Source organism: Lissotriton helveticus, chromosome 8 (assembly GCF_964261635.1).
Source record: "Lissotriton helveticus chromosome 8, aLisHel1.1, whole genome shotgun sequence".
Lineage (NCBI taxonomy): Eukaryota > Metazoa > Chordata > Amphibia > Caudata > Salamandridae > Lissotriton > Lissotriton helveticus.
Window position 1 is genome coordinate 690461194 of NC_136069.1, and position 17059 is coordinate 690478252.

Sequence of the window (17059 nt, forward strand, 5' to 3'; positions counted from 1 at the left end):
TCAACAGGCAAGCATTTGCTAATTAATGTGTGTAGGAATAAGCAGCTGTTGAAAGACACCAACTCAAAAAGGCAATATGGCAAAAGTCAATTGAGGAAAACAAACCCTTCAAGGGTAATAACAAATACGGGCTTGAGAATTCCCAAGCGCAGGCACAGGCAACTCTATAAAGACATTCACGAAGCAAAGCAAATACCTGTAAAACAATGGATTAAAAATCCATAGCGAGATGAGAAGTCTTCTTACATTGTAAAGTGCTCGATGTTATGGAGACGCGAAAACAAAGATGTCGGCACGCACCTAGTGTAATGTGACGTGCGTGATGTGCGTAACGTGATGATGCGACTTACAGAGTGTGCGCATGAGCAAGCGTGATCAGCAGCGTCTCGAGGAGCAGCAACGGCCAAGGGAAAAGACAAAATTCATAACATTGTTCAATTCTGTCTAGGAACCAGTCAGGAAAAGCAGGAGAGTCTGTAGGAAGTCTTGTAAGGTCACCTCTTCACTGGTCTCACTACAACAAAGATGAGGAGGGTTCAGGAAAACGGGGAGAGCTGGTGGCAGGCTTGTCTCTCGCAAGCTCCGCTCGTCGCCAGTTTTGAAAAGAGACACTCTGGTATGTTTTCCAAGGCTTCTATTTCATGAAGTGCTGAACCACCAACTCCAGCTGCCAGCCTGTCATTTCTCCTCGCAGTAACTGTATCACACAAGATGCTACTATGGAGATGGAATATCAGGCTCATGCAGCTCTTAGAATGAACATAACACAGGCCTCCCTTACGAGATCAGATTCGGCCCCATAGTAAATTTGTGTGTCTTGCATGGCTTAGTAAACACCAAATAATGCTCCTCAAAGACTGTCTTGTGTTACTTTGCATCAGGTAGGCGTTACATGTGGAGGGCAAGGGAGTTTCCGCACTTTGTTTCCATGTATTTTGACATAAGCCCAGATTTACAAAGACTTGTAAAGCTGGGTTTACCCCAAAATGGTGCACTTACCCAGCAGAGGTGTAACAAAGAGCAATATCTTTATTTCTTTTTGCTACTTCCTCGTTCCGTGTGTGCTAAATTCTGAAGCTCACATTTATTTTTGCAGAAAGGGGTACCTTCCTGTACAAAAACAATCCTCCAAGTAACTCAGGCACCCTTGCACCATGGTGCAAGGGTTAATGGTTCCTGTGTTTGCACCTAGGCAATGCACAGTGTGCCAGCACTGAGAGAGAGCAGGGATACCTTGCTGCAAAAAATACAATCTTCCAAGTAACTCAGATGCCCTTGCAGCACGCAGGGTGCCTGCATTTGCACATAGGCAATACAGAGTGCTCCAGAACTGGGAGAGAGCAGAGGTGCACCATACCTTTAATAGATCTGGCACATTTTTGTTTTACACAATTCCCACAACTCAGTGCAGCAACTTGGACTGCTGTGTTGTGATTCATGAAATAATAGTAAATCTGGCCCATAGTGGTTAGCTATTCCTGGTGCAGCGAAGCATCCGATGGCTATCACTTTCTCTTGTATGTAGCATTCCTTTTAGTACAGTAACATATTTTATTTTGTGATTTGGTAATGAGGTCTACTAAGAATCCCATTAGAGTGTCCACAAAATATTCTCTCCTGTTTGAACTGCTCTAATGCCCTCAACAACCTCATCTGTATATAATACTTCAATGTCATGGCAAAGCAAACTATCTTTTGTGCAGTCGAAATGCATGTGCTCTGTTCTGTTTTGGTATAAAATGTATGGAGCCCATTGCACATGCTAGAGTATGTTTTACAAATGGTTTCAGAGAAAAATAAATATATTGGCATGGTTCTAATGTTAACTGCTCTCTAATACAATTGGGCGCCTCCCTGCGAATCTTCTTAGTTGGGGATATTTGGTAGAATGCAAATTAATGGGATTCTGGTGTCTTTTCTATTAAAAAAATTTAGGGGTATATTATCAAGGGGTTTATCTCCGCTTTGTTGGCTTTAAAAGCCAAGAAAGCGGAGATAAAATGATCTCCCTATTACCAAGCTGTCGCTAACAACAGTTAGTGACAGATAATAGGAGATAGCGACCATCTTGGGCCCCGCTTTGCATGTCAGTGATATTTATCACTAATGACATGCAAATTGGGCGTGCCAAGATGTTAGCGACTGGAAACAGTCGCTAACATCGCTATCTCCTATTACCAACTTTTGGAGATATTCGCGCTAAGCGCGAATATCTCCAAAAGCTAACACCTGCCCTGAGCAGTTCTTCACCATGTTATCCAATGGGAGGTGGATAACATGGCTAAGAGCATTTGCTCGATAATGCATGAATATCGCTGACTTTTCAGCGATATTCATGCATTGCGGCCGTTTTTTATCGCATTTGCGATAAACCTTGCTAATAGCAAGGTTTATCTGCGATAAAAATCGCCGATGTGCGGCGATAATTTTTGTCTCTAAACAAGTTAGAGACAAAAATTATCGCTAGTTGTTGGTAATATTCCCCTTAATTCGTTTCTGCTAATGCATTTTTATAATACTTCTTCTGCAAGGTTCAGGGTTTGTTTTGTTTTTTCCAGTGAAGGGTCTTGTGACCGTTAATGATAAATCTCCATATTGCTCAGTTGTTTTTCTACCTCTCTGTCGTATTTATCTGACTCCATGAAAACTATTCCCCCCTTGTTTGCAGGTTTGTTTATAATTTCTTGATTGAAAGCAAAGGTCTGAATGACCTCCATTTCATCCTTAACAACATGCCTTTGAGGCATTAGGAATGCATTCGCTCCAAAGTCCTCATTCCAACAACTGCTTCACAGTTGCTTCTTTTGTACCCATTTTAAACAGAGTGTATTTAGCATTCCTTTTTGTACAGTAATGTTTTTTAACGTGATTTAACAATTAGTGTTACTAAGAATTCTATTACAATGTCCACAAAAGATTCTCTCAAGTTTGAACATCTCTAATGACCTCAACAACCTGGTCTCTATGTATAATACTTTAATGCATTGGCAAACCAAACTATCCTGTTTATAGTCGAAATCCATGCGTTATGTTTTGTTTTTGTTATGAAAATGTACAGAACCCATTACACATGCTTGAGTATGTTTTACAAATGGTTTCAGAGAAAAATAAATATACTGGCAAGGTTCTAATGTTGACTGCACGCTAATACAATTGGCGCCTCCCTGTGAATCTTCTTAGTTGTGGATATTTGGTAGAATGCAAATTAATCGGATTCTGGTGTCTTTTCTATAAAAAGTGTAATTTATTTCTGTTAATCCATTTTTATAATACTTCTTCTGCAAGGTTCAGCTTTTGTTTTGTTATTTCCAGTGAAGGGTCTTGTGACAGTTTATGATAATTCTCCATATTGCTCAGTTGTTTTTCTACCTCTCTGTCGTATTTATCTGACTAGATGAAAACTATTCCCCCCTTGTTTGCAGGTTTGTTTATAATGTCTTGATTGAAAGCAAAGGTCTGAATGACCTCCATTTCTTCCTTAACAACATGAACTTGAGGCATTAGGAATCCATTCGCTCCAAAGCCCTAATTCCAACAACTGCTTCACAGTTGCACCTTATGTACCAATTTTAAACAGAGTGTATTTAGCGTTCCTTTTTGTACAGTAATGTTTTTAATGTGATTTAGCTATTAGTTTTACTAAGAATTCTATTAGAATGTCCACAAAAGATTCTCTCAAGTTTGAACATCTCTAATGAACTCAACAACCTCATCTATATGCTATACTTTAATGCATTGGCAACACAAACTACCTTCTATGCAGTCGAAATCCATGCGATCTGTTTTGGTTATAAAATGTATGGAGTCCATTACAAATGCATGAGTATGTTTTACAAATGGTTTCAGAGAAAAATAAATATACTGGCAAGGTTCTAATGATGAATGCATTCGGATACAATTGGGCGCCTCCCTCCCTGCCAATCTTCTTAGTTGTTGTGGATATTTGGAAGAATGCACATTGATGAGAATTCTGGTGTCGTTTCTGTTAGAACATTGGAATTCATTTCTGCTAATCCATTTTTGTAATACTTCTTCTGCAGGGCTCATGATTTGTTTTATTATTTCAAGTGAAGAGTCTTGTGACAGTTTATGATAATACTCCATATTGATCAGTTGTTTTTCTACCTATCTGTCGGATTTATCTGATTCCATGATAACTATTCCCCCCTAGTCTGTAGGTTTGATTATAATGCCTTGAATGGAAGCAAAGGTCTGAATGGCCTCCATTTCAACTTTAACATCATGCTCTGGAGGCATTAGGATTGCATTAGGTCTGAAGCCCTAATTCCAACAACTGCTTCACAGTTGCTTCTTATGTACCCATTTTAAAGAGAGTGTGCTTTCACCTAAATTAATCAAATCAGCATTAAACAACTTAAATGTATTCTTCTGTTCAGTATAGATGCACTCCATATTACACCCGAGTTTGTCCATAAACACAATTCGTAATTTCTTGAATAACATTCAGAACATTTCTCCTATTGTATATTCAAAGAAAACTGCAATTGCTTGCAAGTAAAATCCGTGATTTGGTTTATTGAAGACAACACTCTTATTCTTAGATGTACAGCCAACCAGTGTTTAAACTCCTACAGTTGGCAGGTATGAGGCTTTTTCAAGGCTGAAAAATGGAGTGCACATATCAATCATATACACATATAAATATTTTGTTTAATTAAATGAGTCCTTCTGTGTGTGAGCACTGAATATGTGATATCTAATCTTTCTGTGACTGGATTGGTGAAAAAGTCTGTGATATCTCTGTTGTGAAAAAACAGGAAATGAAACAAGAATATTTTGGAAAGCAATCCAATCTTATCACAGAGTAATGTGTAGGTCACATTTTTTGTGGACCAGCCCAATAATGGCTTGTAAGTACAGGCACAATTCTACATGGCCAAAGAGCACCATAGTGGTCTAATAGACATTGGGTAAAACAATTTTGCTAATCCAGAATGCACAGCCACTACCACTCTTTAACTTTAAAAAAAGAAATTATATTTCTATGTGAGGGGGTGGGGGGGGGGGAGAGGCAGGAGCCCAATGCCCCTTCAATTGTAGTATAATATGAGCGGTGAACTTTGTAAATGCAAATACTTTTTAGTCAGTTAAATCTTCTTTTGTGAATTAGAATAATAAGTGATGCACCACTGCAGAGATTGTGGTTATGCGTAGTCATAGCAGTTTCGGGGTGGTAATCTTAGCCTGATTCTAATGGAAAAAGAATATTTTTCTCACATCATGATTACATAGGGCTATACTGAAGCTAAAACTTTACTTATACTGTCATCATACCTCTTGGCCCAGATTCATCATACTTTCACGCAACGCAGCAAGCCACCTTGCTGCGCTGCGTGACTTGAAATGAAAGGGCAAGAATGCACTGTATTTAACATTATACGGTACACATTGTCAGACCCCTTAGTTCAGGCTGAGACGGTGAAGGAAGAATTTGAGAAATGATGTTGATAATTGCTATCATCATTAAAAGGTAAGAATTCTAAACACTTACGGCAACCTTTCACGTCGCCATCTTGGAGTGGGTCAAACCTATTCTTTACGAGGTTGCCTTAGCCTCATAATCATCTCCATATAAGTACTGGTAGCAATTTTAAGAAACAAATAGGTACAACTCCTGCACCTACGGGAGAGGTTCTCCCTTTAGCCGTTTTGTTTTTGCAGTGTCCCTTAAGAGTTAATGTTTGCTTGCATTGTATTCCCTTGCTCACTTGGCCACTGGATTCAAGATAGCCTGGCTGATGAGGATTATGAATCCGAAACCGGTCCCAGGATGCTTGTTTCCGGTCCATGGAAGACATGGCTTGGCAGTTCGGACTGGACTGTTCCCATGAGGCACAGGGTAAGACTGATTTGCATATGGCCATGTCTGAAATGGGGTGGCTGAGTGAACTAAAGAATGGTGATGGATTAAACCCAGATCAGTTGACTGGGGGTGAGTGTTTGATTTGCTCAAACGCTCCGTCCATCATCCCCTTTTGTATTGCATTGTATTTACAGCACAACTGAATATCCACAGGCTACCAGCACTGAAAGGGCAGGACAGACCAGTTTAGCAGGTATATAGCCTGATAGGGGATTCCAAGGTTGATTGTGTATGTGTAGACAAATGCTTAGTGAAGTAAAGATTGCTTTATATCCTGTTGCCTTTTACTTGTAACGTTCTTAAGTACACAAAAACGTAATAACCCAGAACACAGGATGTGACCAAATTGCAGAAGCCTATTAACATGTTCAGTGTGTATGAAGTAGCACAGGTGCGGTGTTCTCTTGTCTTCTTTCCCATTCATGTTTCCCTTGCCGATGTGTGTCGCTCACCCCATGATGCATCATGACGGGGGTGGCAGTGAATTGAGGTGTCCCTTGCAGAAGCAACAGCAGCACCATATATGTTAGTGTATGTCACCCTTTCATGATTACATAGGACGAAGGGATTGCCATCCTCTCATCTTCTCATCCTCTGCTTTATTTTGATTTTATGTATTTGGACAGGGCTTTGTGGGATACCTCTGAAGCAGCAGTTACAAGTAAGCCATGCACCAGTGTCTTGTTGGTAGGTGTTACATTGGAATAATCTATCATATTGCACTTAAAGGGCTGCAGTATTGCCAATGCACAAATGAGTCAGATGAACGATGTTCATGTCTCATCATACAAGTTGTGTATTTTTAAGTTTCACTGATTTGTGTTTGCGTTTTTCCTTAATTATAAAAATAATTCTCCGGGCCTTCAACGTAGCATATAATCATAACAGTGTGCGCCTTGCAGTGAAAGGGTTTTAAAGAGTTCATTTGATCCATTGTAGATTTTCATTGTTCATCATATCCCTGAGCCTTTCAAAAGCAAGGAGTTTCCATACCTTGCCTAACCAATTTGTTCTTGTAAGTATTAATATTACTTTCTAACCCTGAGCCACGCAAAGTTCTGAAGCCTATACAATTTTTTGAAACATCATCATACTTGTGTATAGATGAATATCCTACATTAAAAGCATAATGAGGACACTGGGCCTGAATAAGGGTTAGGTGAGGTCCCGCTCCCGCACCACCAAACCTGTGGTTGAACCGCCCACCGGATTAGGAGTTTTCTCCTGGTCTGGCGGGTGTTTTTTTGACATTCCCACTGCTCTGCCTATGAAATAGGCAACCTATTGGGTACGTCAAGATCAGTACCTGCATGGCATGGACTGCTGCAGTCCATGCTGTGCAAGTACTGGGGTGCATGCACACAGGTGGGCCCAACATCTGGCCCTCTACATGCATCCCCGGGGCTATAGGCACAAGGAGGCCGTTAGGGCAACCTTTGTTTTCTCTCTGACACGATTTTCATGGATTTGCAACCGCCATAAAAACTGCAGCCTCAAGACAGTTGCACCACCTCCAGGGATCTTTGATCCCCGGTGGTTGCGGTGGTCCTGGGCCGGCCTGACCGTTGTAGTTGTAATAGGGCAGTAGGTAGGCTGCTGCCGCCCGCACCATTGAGTCTGGCAGTCCATGGACTGCCAGACTCGTAATTAACCCTACTGCCTTAACAATATAAAGCCAATAGCAAAATCTATTTTTCAATCCAAACCCCCTAGTCCGAACCTTTTGCACTTGCACGTTATGGTGCTAATATCATATAAACATATACATGCTCTCTTTGCATCACCCCTTTATAGACTTTGGCTCAGGTTTACAAAGATTTCGCTTTGGGTTTGCATTACTTTTTCACCATAGAACTGATGCCAAATCCAGATTGATATTTATAAATCAATGCAAATAATGATTTGTGTTGGTTTGTTACCAAACGTAATGCAAGGCAGCATAATGCTCTTCCTTTTGCTACTTTGCAATCAAAGGGGTGTCCCATGGGTGGTACATTGGCATTCCCATGCAACCACCTATGGTCTAGATTCAAATGATTTGTACCAAAATACTGTTCCTCCTCGAGGCAGGAGCAATGAGGAAAATAGTTTCAATTTTCCTAATTCTTCTGTCTTTTCATGTGTGCTGCATTGTACAGCAGACATACAAAATGTGAAAAGCCTAAATGCATAGGTTTCGTACTGGAACAGACCTGTGTCATTACAAAACCTATACTTCAGATAATGCAGACCTTGTGTTGTCACAAGGCTGCCTAAAGTGCGCAAGCACAATGAGAGAGCAGTGATCCTCCGGTAAGGTATGCGGGTGGCAGGGCAGGGAGTTTCAATACAAATAAAAGATCAGTTACCTGATCTCTCAATTGCTGCATGTCTCTATGTTGAGTGAGTCTCTTCTAGGGCCTGGGAAGCAACCAGGCTCCCTCCAGCCAACCACAAAGCTGCAACGCAATATTGTGATTGGTAAGCACCCAGTTTCCCCTGAGCCAATCACAATGCTGCATTGCAGCATTGTGATTGGTCTGAGCACCATGGTTCGGCATTCAGCCAGGGAGTGGGAGCTTGAACATGTTCTCCCTGCAGGCTGTAAGGCAGCCTGCTTGGAGTACATGAGAAGTGCGCATGAATGTTTGCCCGGCCCGAGAGGTGCACAAGCACTGCTCCTCCCCAACGTCAGGGGAGCCAAGCCCCGCCCCGCCCTAGCCTGACCATATGAAAGATAAAATGGTAATAACGTCAGTTATTATCATTTTGTTTTTTCGTTTACACTGCTCCGTGAGCATTGGGGCGACTCTCCTCAGCCTTAGAGGTGGAGCCGCCACTGGGAGAGAGCGGAACAGCTCCACATCTTAATTTACATGGCCCTGTTCTGCAATCTCTCTTTCATGCAATGCAGCACAGCCACGTTTTTTGCTGCTCTGCATTGGATGAATTCTTTCTAACAGTCGGGCCTAGTCCCCATTCGTTGGATCTGATGGGAAAGCACTTGCCAAGCGAGTTAGAACATGTGCATACAGTGTTATGTTTTGAGCCACCGTGCTGAGCCGTTGATCAGGATTTCTGTCTTTGAGCCATTTACTTAGAGGCTGATTGGTCCCATCCATAACTCTCTGCTTATTATCAGTCTTTTAGGTATATCTTCGTATTTGTTTGGGAAGGGCTGTAATTGAGGTATTGCTGAGAGTCATCTGTGTAGCTGTGAGAGTGGAGGTCTAGGTGATAGTTGGTGGTACATCCTTTTTCAATGCTTTCCAAAACACACACATAGCCTCTCATTCTAAGTCACATGTGTATTTCCAGCACACTGAAAAACACAGATTACCATATAGTAGTGTTATTTCGCCGTACGTTTTTAAACCGAGTCCACAGAAATAGGCAATACCAGGTAGAATCAATCTTACCAACCACTACTACCACATCGTACAGTACTTTGCACATTGTTTTAGCTTTATAAATTCTTCCAAGTAATGTGGGGGAGGAAACTGTATATGGAAGCACAATGTGCACACTAGTCGAAATTGCAGTTGGGGTGAAACAGCATTGCCGCTGGATTTCAAGTCCACTGCTACTCTCAGAATACGACCCCTAAAGTAATCTCACAACATTTATTGATATGTATTTCAAAGACAATATATATTAGTTTATTACTATGATACAAATCTGTACTTTGCATCTTTCTCTCCATCAATATCATTTTTTTAAAACTTAATAAACTGTACTTTTTTCGTAAAAATTGCTGTTTCATTACAAGTTAATTAATTTTGCATTGAAACACATCTAATGAATATTGCTGTATTTTCAAGATTTCTTCATTATTAATTCATTTTCTATCCAGTGTAGTAGCAATGATCATAATAAACTCGTTTAATAGTAGTTTGATACATAGCGCTATTAGTAAGCAATCTAAAGCAAATGAACAACTAATACTCCTTTTAGAAGCGGCATCGTTTTGACAGATGTTCTCGCTGATCTCCTAATGTTCATATACAGTTTTGTCTTCTTCATGGTCTCTTATGGTAATTTATTAAAATTGCTTCCGGGATGCACTTTAGCTAGCACTATGCAAATGTTTGAGACATATATTTACAGTAAATGCACTAGGCTGTTCAGTGTTGTCTCATAAACTCTTGAATGATTATGCATTCTGCCAGAGGCAATACAAAGCTATAAACTGGAGAAAAAAAACATAACACTGCATAGAGTAGGATTGTTTTTTTGTATGGGAAAAAAACTGCTTCTCTTGATTTTTGGGATCAAGTTTCGATTGGATATTTTGGTTGTGATTTTTTTTTTGAACGCAGGCTTCTTTAAATATGTTATTGATGGCATTCGTCCTGATCGGAGAAGTGGCTGGCAGAGTTACAGGGCTGCACTTAATCAAATTCATTAAGACATATTTTGATGTCCTACATCGGTTTTTGGCTTTCTAAGAGTTACATCCCTTCCAGGCACACATATGCATGTAGAACAGGCGTTTGCCAAGTACAAATTGGCATCACATTACACGTGAGTAAATAGGAATATGGAAAAATAGGAATGACCCAAATGCTGTTGTGCCAATATTAGGACACATGCTTCACCTCGTCTTTCCGAGACTCTTATGATCTCCAATGTAGAACATTGGACAGGGTCCGAGTAACATGGATTTGCCCCTGTATTTTCCTGTGGAAGACCTTAGAAAGACCAAAACTCCAGATTTCCGTAGCAAGCTCTAGCTGAAAAATGCCCCAATTCCTTCTTCCTTAATAATACATCCAGGCCACAAATTGTGAGGCACTATTAAAACCGCACAGACGCATATTTATATGGATCCCACTTCTGAAGCCACAAGAATACCAAATTGAGAAGAATTAGTGTGAGGAATAAAAAGCCAATGGCATGACTGCATAGGAACTAACAAAATCAGAGCATCGGTCAGCCATTGGCCATAGCGTAAAAGGAATTTAAAGCGTGGTGGGACATCTCACTCTCTGTAGGGAGTCCAACATCTTTACCAAATTGGTTACTCAACCACACGGTTAGTGTTTATTTCAATCACTTCCCTGTTATTTAGACGAAAACGTTTTGTGAAAAAAAAGAATGAGGCGATATTTGTATTCATCAAGTGGGGAGGGGTCATGGTCCCCCGAAAATAATTGTCCGCACTACTTATGAGGATTTGGTCTTTGCTTCCTGACTTTAAACGTATTACTTGTCTGCTCTTTCTCTTCTTTTTACGAGGCTTGTCACACCCAAGCTTAGCTCTCAGTACAATAAGTCTATATAGTCCATTCAGGGTGCTCCCAAAATTTGTTTCTTCTATGCTTTGGGGCAGTCCTTTTTCTAAATTTGATATAGGTTTGGTGTTAAGTTTGTATTAAATTAACAACATATTAAAAAGTAGTTATCGAAATGTTATTATTCAAAACTCAATATGTATGTTTCTATTCCAAGCTGATAAAAATAGAAGAATCATATCAACACCAACATGTGTTTGACAAAAGAAAGCTTATTTAGGACAATTTCATTATAGCTGTGATATCCACTTAAAATCATTTAATTTTCTTTGATGTAATGTGCTCGGTAGTCAGACAAAATATCGAAATTAAAATATCGATATACAATAATATCGATGTTTTAATATCGATGGTATAGTATATCGATGTGCCATAATATCGACATTGTTTAGTGTTATGTATTTTATTTTGTTGTTTATATGTTTGCTAAATATGTTTAGAAATGTATGTTTGAAAATTAGTAATTTTGTTAACATTTTGCGTTTTAGTATTAGAGCGGGTTGTGGGTTTATAGGGGAATAGGGTGGGAAGTAATTTAATAATAATTAATTAATTACTATATGTTTGTAAATATTTTTAATTAATAATTAATTGGTAATTAATTAATATTAATTAGTTAATGGATTAATATAATTTTTTACATATTTTTAATTAATAATTAATTGGTAATTAATTAATATTAATTAGTTAATTACATTAATTAGAGTAATTTTTTAATATATATAATTTTTTGTTATTGTTAATTAATTATTTGGGAAAATTTCATATTAATTAGTAAATTAAATTAATTATAGCTAATGTGCTAATATATTTACTTTATTGCTATTGTTAATTAATAATTAATTGGTAATTAAATAATGTTAATTAATTTTGGGTAAAGGAGTATTTTTAGGGTTCAGGGTCAGTTTTCAGTTCTTGGGTAAAGGGGTATTTTCGGGGTTCAGGGTCAGTTTTCAGTTTTTGGGTAAAGGGGTATTTTTAGGGTTCAGGGTCAGTTTTCAGTTTTTGGGTAAAGGGGTATTTTTAGGGTTCAGGGTCAGTTTTCAGTTTTTGGGTAAAGGGGTATTTTTAGGGTTCAGGGTCAGTTTTCAGTTTTTGGGTAAAGGGGTATTTTTAGGGTTCAGGGTCAGTTTTCAGTTCTTGGGTAAAGGGGTATTTTTAGGGTTCAGGGTCAGTTTTCAGTTTTTGGGTAAAGGGGTATTTTTAGGGTTCAGGTTCAATTTTGGGTTTTTGGGGTACAGGGGTATTTTTAGGGTTCAGGGTCAGTTTTGGGTTTTTGGGGTACAGGCGTACAGGGTAAAAATAAAATAAATGTAAATTTAATTTAAATCAATTAAATGAAATTAAAAAAAATAAAATTACATTAAATTATTAAGTTTTTAATTTATTTTAAATGTATATGTATTACTTTTAATTTTTTAATTATGTTTTAATGTTTTTATTTAATATTTGTTAAATTATATGTATTTTAACATTATTTTTACATTATTATTAATACATTTAAAAAACGATATTTTTAATTTCGATATTTTTGTACTACGATATTAATTTTTCGATATTTTTGTTCTTACCTTTATGAAGATATGACTCCGATATTTTTGATTTCGATATTTTTATGTCGATATTTTTGCTATGTAGATATTCTGTCTGTCGATATTATGTCATACATTCAATGTGCTCAGTATAATGTAGCACCACAGTTACAGGTAGCTAAGGATTATGCCTACAGAACTTTGCAGTCAAATTTGTTAGACCGAAATACTTTTAGAAAATTAGGTACTCATTCATGAGCGTGTGATACAGTGCACTGCAGCAAACACATTGCAGTGCTGTACTGTGTCACAGGCAAAGGTCCAAAATGCATCTTACTGGCACCAATGAAGACACCCTGCAACCATGGTGAAAGGGTGCCTGTGTTCCATGCAGGCAGGGCCGGACTGGCTACCGGGCAGTTGTGTGTTCTGCCGAGCAGGGGGATGATTTCTCCGTGGTGTGGGCTTATTTCGTTGATGGGGACCTGCATGCGCTTTGAAATAAAAAAAGCAAAACGAATTTCGTTTTGCACACACAGGTCCCCATCAACGAAATCATCCCCTTGCTCGGCAGCACACACAACTGCCCGGTAGCCAGTCAGGCCCTGCAGGCAGGAATGGGCAGCTTCCTGCACACAAACAATCCTCTGAGTCAAATTCCTCTTTCTATGTGAATAGAGATTTTTTTTCGCAGCTACGCCTTCCTTGGGAAAGTGTAAGATTTTGGCACATCCCCAGGTTTACAAGTTTTGGAAAATCAGGGGGATGTGTCAGAATCCATGGTAGTTGCGTGGAAACACCCACTCAATGCCCATGGAACAAGATCCCAGGGCAGACTAAAGCAATGCAGAGAATTGTGCTGTGCTACGTTAAAACAGATTTTTGAAGCCATTCACAGCTTGCTTCAAAAATCTGACTTAAAGGTGTGCATCCCTTATGTGCCAAATTACATCGGGTAAATGTGCCGCAACCCTCTCATATATAAGCCCCTTAGGTTTTAAATATTTTGCACACTTTGCTAGATGTATGCCCTCTGACTGAGGATGGTATATAGAGGTATGCCTTCTTCTATGGAACAACTGCCAAAGAAATTGACTAAACTGATTCTCAGTGTGAAAGGAAAGGGAATCGAGAAACAAGACCTAAGGGAGTAATAGGGGTTCCCTTCATTCTACAAAAATGTGTCAATGTTTTCTATATTATGTTCTTTTTTAATATTTGCAACACAAACGCTTTTGAGGGATATCAGAAGCAGCTTGGGAGCTAGCATTTTTATGATACCTTTCAGTGCCCTTTCAACAAATGCTATATCTCAATGATTTAGCAAACTGAACCAGAACACCCTGATTCACGGAAGACTGGTGGGACAATTGGTGGAGGATCTAAGATATGCCTTTGCTCATAAGCAAAGTATTAGAATTAACAAAGAAAACCACAGCCATTTACCTTAAATCAGTGGTTAATTCATCAATAAAATGTTCTTCGACTCTATCTTCCCTTAGAGCCAATACATAAGAATGTTGAAAACACTTTATCACTGTGTACTCAATGCAATGTTTCAATGAGATAGTTCAATTATCCTGCCATTATGTCATATCTTTCAAGTGGAGGGGAAAGCGGTGATGGTTACACTTTGACCCCTGTGCAGCTTTGTTGGGAGGGCAATGTGGCAGTCAGGCGTGAATAAGTTAGACAATTTTATACTTTTTAGGGCATTTACTGGCTGGCACTGACCCAGGTGAGGCTCTTGTTCCCTTGTCCCTACCCTTTCAAGTGAATACCTCAGATGCTTGCTGAGGAAAATCAGGACTTTTACTGGCTAGTGAAACTATCCCACGAATGTGAAGGTCTATAAAAATCCCAATTCGCACAGAGTGGTTAGTAAACTTGCAAGGAAAATGAATAATGAGGGAGCGTATATGTTTAGGATTGGTGTTGCAAGGTGGAATATTATGTGTTATGGCCGCGATACCTAACCATGCAATATTCTCACAAAACACATAGATGATCCTTGGATTCAAAAACAATAATCCTTAGCTCAGTCCTGGTAGTGTTGTGGTAAATAAAATATGACCCTGGCAGAATTTCTAGGCATTAACAAAGTATCATGCATCAAATGAGAGACAGGATCCGTGGTGTCCAAGTTAAAATGGGCTTTATTCCAATAACTCGAGTCAAAGGGAGAATATGTTCCATCACCACTGAGGTTCAGGAAGAGTAATCTAACATTTAATAACAATGAACAGAATATATACATTTTATTCCTTGTACATAGGGAGGAGCGCTCCAGGCAGAGCAAGAAAGAAAGAGATAAGAGCATGTGGGCGTGTATGAGGGTGTACACTTGATGAGTCATAGGTAGGTGATAGGTAGGTGTCATAGGTGGGTGGGTACTTAGAGGAGGAGTATGCATGACCAGCTGGAACTCTGCCCTAATTGTGCAACTTGAGTATGACGTGTAATTGATGTGTATTGGGAGGAGAGCTGACTTTCGGCCTAGCAGAGAAATCTCCTGTGTCAGGGCGACTTGAGCACGTCTGGTACAGCTGATATCTAGAGTCAGGGGATGTTTTATCTGAAGCAAAGGTTGTTCATCACTAGAAATAAAGAAAAAGCATATATTCCTCCGTTCATTGCATGGGGGCTGAGACAGAGAGTTAGGCCCTATCTGTCGCGGACGGGTTCTGTTTACTTTTCCTCACCGGGCAGGGATGCCACTCTGTACTGAAAACAGATAACTGTTATTCATAACACTGTCTTGGCAGGTTTCTTGCTGACGTGACTGCAGTTTTCAGTGTGCCAGGAGTCATGAAAACAATATTTCAGAAAGTGGTTTCAGGCTCAACCACAAAATAAAAGGTTCAGTACGATATTTATTTTAAAAGTGCACAATGCAAAATGCAAAAACATGGGCCTTCATGTTAGCTTAATGTTTGGGAGACTTGATGACTTGATGACTTGCAGGACATGTTTGCAGAGGCCTAGTGATTCAGGCCACTACGAGAAATATGCATGGGTGACATGTGTATGTAGTGGACATTTTGGTCAGGCAAAATATCATTTTCCTCATTCCCTCCTTGTCTCCTACATAACCCTTTAGGATACATCTATATTCATGAGACCGTATAGCTGATCATACAGAATCATTTCTTCATCTTTATCCTTTGTACATGTGTATGGGGAACGCAAGCAGTTGCACACAGGCCGCAAATCGCCAGGCCACACTGCAGACAGAGATAGTATCATGGCAGACTGCTCCTGGGTCAAGTTCGCCAGGGCAGATGCAGTCACATTCACTACTGCTTCAAGGGTTCTTGTTAACTTGCGTATTAGTTGAGTTTGTCTAACATGTTCAAGTTGTGAATCTCTGTGATAATGGGATGGGGCCAAGGAAACAGGTGGCAATAGGAATGCTATATAACAAGTCCCACCCCAGTCTAAGGGCAGATGTACATAAGCTGTCTGACCGCAAATGAAATAGGTATGGCGTGACGTTTTGAAAGAAGAAAGTCCTTCTGAGAGTGAAGTTCCTTGTAATTATGGTTTATGAAGAGCATGTCATTATTATGACTTGTTGAGTTTCTTGTAAATATGGCTTGTGAATAGCGCCATGTGGATATGGTTTGTGCAGAGTATGTTGACATTACGTTAGGCAGGAGAGAGCTGGATCTCTTTCGTGTTTGGAGAAAATGTTTTGAAGATGTGCGTACGTGTTATGTGATAACGTGGAGAGATGAGTTCATGACTTTCCCATGTACAGCAGTCATTGGGGAAAGATTGTTCTTCAGCTGCCAAAGAGTTGATATCTTGTATTGAGAAGGCAGTATTTGTTTTAACATGCTGTTTAACAAGGTGTTGAGGGATTTTGGCGTTGTTTGGCGTTTGCGGGGGGCGTGTTTTTGAACGGAAATTCGTACCCGTTCCAGTAGAGGGATTTGGTTGCTTTTTGGTGAGGATTTAGGGCATCGCCTGGACTACTGTGATGCCAAATTTGAAAAGGATCTGAGCTGTGGAAGTGGTGGAAAAAGCATGTTTTGTGCGGAGGTGCGATTTGCCATGTTATCCAATGGGCGTTTTTTCCGAAAATTCGAGAAATTATTTCGGCAGAACTCCCTTTGTTTTCTGATAAGGGGGTAGTTGGCCACATACCCAGCAATCAGTTGCATTGCTGGTCTGGTGAGAATGGTGTAACATTTGAATAAAAGTATTGTTACGCAAGGCAAGTCGATATGACAATTCATGAGGTGGCAATACACTAAATGTATGCTCTATGGTACTGTTACTGGAAGAGTATATATGTGAAGAAATGGGAAAGAAAACATGTAGCAATAAACTGACACAGATTATAACAATGCACAGAATAAAAAGAA